The sequence below is a fragment of the Ahaetulla prasina genome, chromosome 7, assembly GCF_028640845.1.
Source record: "Ahaetulla prasina isolate Xishuangbanna chromosome 7, ASM2864084v1, whole genome shotgun sequence".
Classification (NCBI taxonomy): domain Eukaryota; kingdom Metazoa; phylum Chordata; class Lepidosauria; order Squamata; family Colubridae; genus Ahaetulla; species Ahaetulla prasina.
This window is the reverse complement of record NC_080545.1, coordinates 45717013-45726125: the sequence shown is the minus strand read 5'-3', so window position 1 is coordinate 45726125 and position 9113 is coordinate 45717013. Positions and strand designations below refer to the sequence as shown.

At 39.2% G+C, this 9113-nt stretch overlaps 1 long non-coding RNA gene across 1 annotated transcript; it reads right to left on the bottom strand.

Moving 5' to 3' along the window:
- Window positions 1-3721: 3721 nt before the first annotated feature.
- LOC131201716 (uncharacterized) lies at window positions 3722-5630 on the bottom strand. Its single transcript, XR_009155972.1, has 4 exons — window positions 5603-5630; window positions 4872-4917; window positions 4331-4514; window positions 3722-4006 (listed from the first exon to the last, which is right to left on the bottom strand). It is a non-coding gene; the product is annotated as an uncharacterized LOC131201716 (long non-coding RNA).
- Window positions 5631-9113: the final 3483 nt, after the last annotated feature.

Here is a 9113-nt window from a genome sequence, read left to right as displayed (position 1 = left end):
AAAGGACTGTATGATAAAGTGGGCACAAAATTTTCAGGAGCCAATATTATTGGAAACTTGGGAAAAATTTGGGTTAGAAATGTTAAATTCACGCAGGCACAGAATCTGAGGGAAAATTTTTATAAAATGTTTTATAGATGGCATCTAGATCCTAAAAAATTATCGTGTATGTATCCAGATATGCAAGCAAAATGTTGGAGATGTAATTGTGATGATGCTACATATTTTCACATTTGGTGGACTTGTAAGGACATAAAGGCCTTTTGGATAAAAATTTGGTGGATTTTACAAAATGTTTTGAAAAGAAGATAAAGTTCCTGCCGCAATTTTTCTTGTTGGGAATTATTACGGATTGTACAGTAATTGAGACTAAATTGATTTTAAACCTAATAACAGCAGCAAGATTACTAATAGGACAATACTGGAAGAAAAAAGAAGTACCTACAATAGAAGAATGGATATTGAAGGTTGCCAATTTGGCTGAGATGGCGAAGATATCAGCCTTTTTGAAAGACAATACGCAAGAAAGATACTTAAAGGAATGGAAAAAATGGATTGACTATATTCAATGTAGATATCAGATTAAGAGTTATCAGACTGTTTTTGAATGATTATGATGTATTATTCTTGATTGTTTTTGGGGGAAGTTAGGAATTGATGATTGTAGGGGTATAATTAAGTTGGGATGAAAATTTTTTAGCATATGTTTGTTTTATTTTTAACTATACCTTGTGCCCGTTCCGGGAAGTCGGGGGGGGGAGGGGGGTTGTGAAGGGAGGGGAGGGGAGGGGGGGAAAGGGGGAAAAAATTTTGTAAAACTTTTTGAATAAAAAAAAAAATACTACTTTTAGTAACAGTACTTTTACTACTATGACTCGTAGATGTCAATATTGACCACTTTGGAGAACTCTTCCTTAGAAGAAATAGGTGGCTTCTGTTCTGTTCAGTGCAAACAGTGGGATTGTTGTGAATATTTTGGTCTTCTAGCCCTTGTACTGCAATCTAGCAGTTTTAACAGAGTCCATGCAAGGACAGTACAGAAGCAGCCTATTAGACTTAAACTGAACTCAATGACAGGGCTGCTTTGTAAGTAGGATAATAATGCACATAATTCCTGAAAAGTTATTTAAGATTTCTCCTAATGTATAGTAATTGTCTTTTATTAACACCCAATATAAATATAGCGATGGAGATCAATACATCCTGCTATGGTACTTCCTCTACCTGTTCTCCAGTTCAAGTCCTCTGATATCTTTGCAGGATGATGTGAAAGAAACAAAGCATTTTCCATTTACATACATGTGGGGAATAAATGATTTTTGCCAAAGAGAAAACTCTGCAAAACACTTTGAGTAGAAGTGTTTTTTTTGTCCTTATACACTGTATTATATTAATATAAGGCACTTATGTATTATATTAATATAAGGCACTGTATTATATTATAATATAAGGCACTTATATTGCCTTATACACTGTAAGCCGCCCTGAGTCTTCGGAGAAGGGCGGGATATAAATATATATATATAAAAAAATACACCTTGCAAAGTGCTTCTCAATGTCTTTGACAGCCCTAATACCTATTTATTTTGAATGAGTTTACATCTCCATGGATAGATGAATTGTTCTGATGTGAAGATCATAGTAAAGAGATGTCTATCAACAGTTTGTCATTTTTTAAAAAGATGGCGACAGCCTCTGTATGTATTTGTTTGATGGTGCTCTGATGAATTTTGCAGAGAGGGTTCTGGAAAGATTTTGGATGTTGTGATTGGTATGTGAAAGTGCACAAATCTTAGAGAAAAGTGAGAGGGAGACAGGCATGATAAGCTTCATGAGACCCTGGTGGAGAAACGGAGAAATGGAGAAGCAGAAAGGCTGAGAGCCTGAAGAGCTGAGAGGAAAGGTGACGGAGGAGAAAAGGTGGATAGATGACTGTGTGGCTCCCCTAGACTCTTCCTGGACTCCTCTGGATCTCAGTGAACTGCCTTCTGTGTGCTGTGCTGCTTTGTGCAATTCTTCAGAACGTTTTGTAATCTGGCCTTGGAAGGCTGTTTGAGAAACTCTGGGGATGAAAGTGGAAAGTTGGGTGAGAGTCAGGTGAGTGTGTTGGTCCATGTCCCTGGATGAGAGCTGGGGGTGTGGGTGAGGAGTGCCTTTCTGCTTGGTGGGTGAGACTGACTGGACAGGGTGCTGTTTGTGCATTGAGTGATGTATTATGAATCTGTTGGGGGATAAGGGGGTGCTGGATGTGACCCCTGTGCTGCAGTGAGGAAGGGGTGATGTGAACTTGAGGGAGCTAGAGCAAGTGTTACAATGCCTGTTGGGCTCACCTTGCCCCTGTTTGTCAGTTGGAGGAGATTTCCCTTTTATATCAAGAAAGAATGTGGGAGATGGGGGATGGAATGGTTTGTAGGGAAGGCAGAGGAGGGTGGTTTATTTCGGTGGTTGAGTAACAGGAGGTACAGGAGGCAAGAGGGGGAACTCATGAGGAGGCGAGAGATCCAGCACTCGTCCACTGCTTTGAGGGGTCCTGCAGGGCTCTCTCTACTCCTATTCAATGTCTACATAAAGCCGTTGGGTGAGATCATCCATTACTATAAACTGAGATATCATCAATATGCTGATGATACTCAACTGTATATCTCAGCTCATAGTGAGTTAAGTGATGCCATGGCCTCCTCTCACAGTGCCTGGAGGCTGTTAGGGGCTGGATGGGGAACAAAGGGTTGAAACTGAACCTTGGCAAGACCAAGTGGCTCTAGGTTTGGGTTCTTTGGTTTATGGAAAATTGCCACCTTTGGTCTTGGATGGGGTGGCGTTGGGTCACCCCTAAAAGACCCAGTGTGAAATCTGGGGGTTCTGCTGGACTCGCAACTCCTGCTTGAAGATCAGGTGGCAGTCATGACCAGGAATGTTCTTGCGCAACTGCAAGCTGTGTGCCAGTTACACCCTTTCCTGGACCAACAACCCCTACTCACAGTCACTCGTGCCTTAGTCACCTCCTGTCTTGCCTATTGCAATGCGCTCCAGAAGCTCCAATTGGTGCCAAATGCAGCAGCCCGCATGGTTTTGTGCAGATCTTGCTGTGCATATGTGTCACCTCTCCTATGGGAGCTGCATTGGCTGCCAATTTTCTTCTGGGTGCAAGTCAAGGTATGGGTTGCCACCTTTAAAGTCCTTCATGGCTTGGGACCAGGTTATCTGAGGGACCACCTCTTGCCAGTCACACCCACCCAACTCACTAGAGCAGGGAGGCAAGGAATATTGTAGGTCCCATCCCCTAAGGAGATACATCTGGTGGGACCCAGAAGAAGGGCTTTCTCCATGGTGGCTCCTTCCCTCTGGAACATGATCCCTCTGGAAATTCAACCAGCCCACACTCTAACATGCTTTCAGAAGACTCTGAAGATGTGGTTCTGCCAGCAGGCCTGTGGGAACTCAGAGTGGGATGGAGCCCATTAAATGGCTGATCTGAGTGTGTGTTGTAGCCGGGATGGGGGAGTTATTATTTTATTATTTTTATTTCTTTTATATTGTGTTTTTGTTTCCTATAAACTGCCTTGAGTTGCCATGAGCGAGAAGGCAGAAATACAAATTTTCCAAATAAATTAGAGGGAAGCATTGAAGGAGATGCAAAAGCTTTCTGTTCTGGAGCCTATACTATTCTTCAACATTTTTTATTAATAACTTAGTTTATGGTGTGAAAAGAATAGGCTGAAAATACAACACGATTTTTATCCAACACAAATGGGAAGTTTTCCCCTTATGAAACAGAAACAGAATGTGCACAGTTATAGATGGGGAATTATGGCTTAGTAATAGTATATCTGAAAACAGACATCCAATTCAGTCTAGAAACCAGAAGCCTGTGAGTTCTAGTCCTACTGGGTGACTTTAGCCAGTCACTTTCTTTCAGCCCATCATGTCAGACTTGGTTGAGAAGTTAGTTGATCAGTGAAGTCCTGTTGCAACCAATGGATCAACTCTTGCATCTGTGGGAAAATGCCTGAAAAAAACTAGTGTAACTGGAAAGATTTTCATTTGGAATCAGTCACAAGCTGAGTATGTTGGCGGTTTGATCTGGCTATTAAATAAGTGTATGCAGTTAGAAGTTATATCAATAGAAATATCACTTCTAGATTACAAAAAAATCATTCGTTTATTGCTTATATGGTCAGATTCTCCCACCTTATACATTGTATCTAATTTTGTCAGAGAGATATTGGCCAAGCTGAGCAGGAGGAGTCAAACAGGAAATTAATCTAGAATCCTTATGTTTAAATTAAAATCTGACTCCCCTTGAACACCATAGAACGTTATCTAGTCTTACCCAAATTATCAGTCTGAGAAGATTCTTGTCTTATAGGCTTGATCAATAAAATAATTTAATTCTTCATGTATGGATCTGATTAATTGTGCCTGACAAGTTTTGGCATTTTCAGAAAGATTCAGATAAGATTCAGACAAGTTCAGAGGAGTCCAGTGAAGATAATCAGTGGATTAGATCCTTAGTCCTATGAAGAGAGGTTGAAGGTGTTTAGATTTGAGAAGAGTGATATAGAATTCCTTAAATACCAGACAGACTGCTCCATCAAAGAAGATTTAGAACTCTTCTCTATCATTCCAAAATATAAGACATTAATTAATGTACCGTATTTTTTGGAGTATAAGATGCACTTATGCACCTCACTAAAAGAGGGTGGAAATGTTGGTGCGTCTTATACACCGAATACAGCAGCCCCGCCCTGCTTGTCCCATTTTTGTTAAAAATGGGCCCGTTTTTTTGCAAAAAGGGGTGTTCAGAGGGTTTGGGAGGCCTGCAGAATGCTCCTGGGGGCTGGGGAGGGCAAAAACTTTTTTGTCTTACTTACCTCTTTGAAATCTTGGTGCATCTTATACACTGGTGCATCTTATAGTCTGAAAAATACGGGAATTAAATCACAAGAAAACACAAACAGATAACTATTAGGAAAAACAATTTGACAATATACTGTAGCTTATTGTCCAGAAAGATAAAATGTTCCTCTTCAATGATTGTATTTATTCCTTATTTGAATGATGACTTGATTTGAATATATACACTATATAGAACAATGGTTCTTAAACATTATTTCAGGATCCCTTTGTCAGCCTCCGCTTTATTTTAAGTGTATTTTACTTATTGGAGTGTTTCACTGTTTTATTACTTCGTTAAAGGTTTTCTTCTTACTGAATGTCTTACATGATTTATGGGGAAGGGGGGAGGTTTTTACTGTTGCCAGCGTTCGGCTGTCATTTCAGGTGGAGGAGCAGATAGTCTTTCAAACAGACGTTTGAACTGATTTGGCGCGTGAATGTAACGGGAGTTGCCTGCTTCGCATTCCATCCAGAAGATTGACAGAAGGAGAATATCAGAAGTGAAGGAGGCCAAGGAGGAAGAGGACATTGGACTATGACTGTTTGAACTTTGGAAGGAGGAGAGTTCAAGAGATGAATTACTTTTGTACAGTTATAATTACTTTCAGTTCTCACTGAACAATGTAGATCTAACTACATTGCAAGACATATCTGACCCACAGACCTTGAGTTTGACCCCCTATTATCAGTAGTGGGTTCTACTTACCTTCACTACTCGCTTCGTTCGCTTGCGGTGCTTCTGCGCATTCGGAGAACCTTCTGCACATGTGCAGAAATCTGTGATGACATCCGGGCGGGTGGGTGGAGCCTCCCGCCACCTCTACCAGTTCGTTCGAAGTGGTGCAAACTGGTAGAAACCCACCACTGGCTGTTATAGATAAAAAATAATAGATCTCAAAAGAAACCAGCATGGATGCATAAAGAACTATCTGACAAATTGAAAGACAAAAAGGACAAATATAAAAAGTGGAAAGAGGGGCAAATAACTAAGGCAGAATATCAGCAAATAGCCCGAGCCTGTAAAGATGAAGTGAGGAAAGCTAAGACTCACAATGAACAAAGGCTAGCGACAAAAGTAAAAAATAACAAAAAAAGCTTCTTCCAACATGTTAAAAACAAGAAAAAAGTCAAGGAAACAATTGGCCCATTGCTGGGAGAAAGTGGCAAGAAAATGACAAGCAACAGGGAGAAAGCAGATCTACTTAACTCATATTTTGCATCTGTCTTTACACAAAAGGAAAAAACAATCCAACCTATCAAAAACAGCACTACAAACAGATTAGAAACACAAGTTAAAATAGGGAAGAAAATGGTAAGTGAACACCTGTCTACCCTAGATGAGTTCAAATCACCAGGACCAGATGGATTACACCCCAAGGTTCTGAAGGAACTGGCAGACGTGATTTCAGAACCACTGAACTATATCTTTCAAAGATTGTGGAACACAGGGGAACTGCCAGAGGACTGGAAAAGAGCTGATGTAGTTCCCATCTTCAAAAAAGGAAAAAAAACAGATCCAGGAAACTACAGACCTATCAGCCTGACCTCAATACCGGGGAAGATTCTGGAAAAGATAATCAAGCAACGAATCAGTGAACACCTAGAAGCAAACAAAGTAATAACCAAAAGCCAACATGGGTTTGTCAAAAACAGATCATGCCAGACTAATCTTATCGCATTCTTTGACAAAATGACAAAATTAGTAGACCAGAGGAATGCTGTTGATATAATTTACTTGGACTTCAGTAAAGAATTTGATAAAGTAGACCATAACCTACTACTAGATAAAGTAGAAAAATGTGGGTTAGACAGCACCACCACCAGATGGATTCGTAACTGGCTGACCAACCGCACTCAACGTGTAGTCCTCAACAGAACTACATCCACATGGAGGGAAGTATGCAGTGGAGTACCCCAAGGCTCTGTTTTAGGCCCAGTACTCTTTAACATCTTCATCAATGACTTGGACGAGGGGATAGATGGGGAACTCATCAAATTTGCAGATGACACCAAGCTGGCAGGAATAGCCAACACTCCAGAAGATAGGCTCAAGTTACAGAAAGATCTTGACAGACTTGAACATTGGGCGCTATCTAACAAAATGAAATTCAACAGTGAAAAAAGTAAGGTTCTACATTTAGGCAAAAAAAACAAAATGCACCGGTACCGTATATGTGGCACCTTGCTCAATAGTAGTACCTGTGAGAGGGATCTTGGAGTCCTAGTGGATAACCATTTAGATATGAGCCAGCAGTGTGCAGCAACTGCTAAAAAAGCCAACACAGTTCTGGGCTGCATAAACAGAGGGATAGAATCAAGATCACGTGAAGTGTTAGTGCCACTTTATAATGCCTTGGTAAGGCCACACTTGGAATATTGCATCCAGTTTTGGTCGCCACGATGTAAAAAAGATGTTGAGACTCTAGAAAGAGTGCAGAGAAGAGCAACAAAGATGATTAGGGGACTGGAGGCTAAAACATATGAAGAACGGTTGCAGGAACTGGGTATGTCTAGTTTAATAAAAAGAAGGACTAGGGGAGACATGATAGCAGTGTTCCAATATCTCAGGGGTTGCCACAAAGAGAGGGAGTCGGGCTGTTCTCCTTCTTTTTTTTTTGTTCAAAAAAGTTTTATTTTGACATTCTTATCCAATAACATATCCAATAACATATTTAATGTACCATCATATACAATTAATCGGATCTGCCCGGTCACCACCCCCTTCCTTTTTCTTTTACTCTCCTTCTCTACCTTCTTCTACATTCCATAACCATCCTCCCCCTCTCTTATCTACATCCTCTCCTCTTTCCTCCCTACTCCTTTCTTCTCCCTCTTCCCCTCTTCCTTCCTTTCCTCCTCCTCCTCTTCTCTTTCCTCCTTCTCTCTTCTACTTCCTTCTTTCCCATTCTAAAGTAGTAGCCAGGCAGGTCCGATCTTACATTAATTATACATCTTCAATCATCTGTGTACATTAACTATCAATCCATTTTCTGCCCCCTCCCCCTCCCTTCCCCTTCCTTCCCCCACCCCCCAGGACTTCCGAGAACCGAATACAGGGTATAAAACTAACAACAAAAATTAAAATCTAGCAAAAATCATAATCCATAGTCATTCCTTAAAACCTCCACTCCCCTTCCAAAGACAAAGAAGATACTTTTCTTCCAATCCATTATATATCAGACCATTCCACTCCTAGAGTTCTCAGAAGTTTCCGATTGAGTTAGTGTTTATTCTTGAATAAAGTACATAATTTTTAATATCCAACCTTCATCAATCAATATCAAAACAACATTCCATCTTCCAATATTCACCAAGGGTTCTTCTAAAATGTCTTTCTTCCCTAAGCAGTCTCTCAAAAATAGTTCATATTTCCAACTTAGTTTCTTTAATTTTTCTGTCCAACCTTCAAGGGTAAGCAATAGTCCATCTTTTCACATCTTTAACATTTATATATACGACAAATAATATTACAAATATCCAAAGTATCAATTGTAGTAGTTAAAATCTTCACTTTACCTTACTTATATCAAATAACATTATTAAAATTACACCTATAACTTATCCAAAATATATCTATTATAACAATTACATTCTAATTAACATTACATCCATCTCTTAAATATAATATTTAATCCAAATTCCTAAATTTTACTATCTATCCTCCAAAATTAAACAATATTCCATCTTCCTATTCCTTTATACCTTAAATATATCAAATAGTACCCCTAAAATTACACATTTATATCCACAATAAATCATTTACAAAAATTAACCATAATCATATATAATAAAGTTAAACATTCTCCCTCCCCTTCTTCTGTCTTACACATTTTCGACCATCTATTCACCATTCAACTTAACATCTGTTAACAAAGAATTCCCAATCTTTAATACATTAGTATAAAAATCTCGTGCTTTACAAATTGTGTTGAGAAAATACTTTCTTCCTTTATAATTCAGTGTTAAACCAGCTGGAACCTCCCATCTAAAATATATCTGATGTTTCTTAAGCTCATCCACCAGAAAGGCAAATTCTTTTCTCTTTCTTAACATTTTAGGAGGAATTTCCTTCATCATTATTATATCTTGTCCTAATATTTGAAATTTATTTTTATAAAATGCTTGCAAAATTCCATACCTAATCCTCTTATTTGTAAAATAAATAACCACATCTCTCGGTAAACACTTCTGCCTTGCCCACCAAGAATTAACACGAT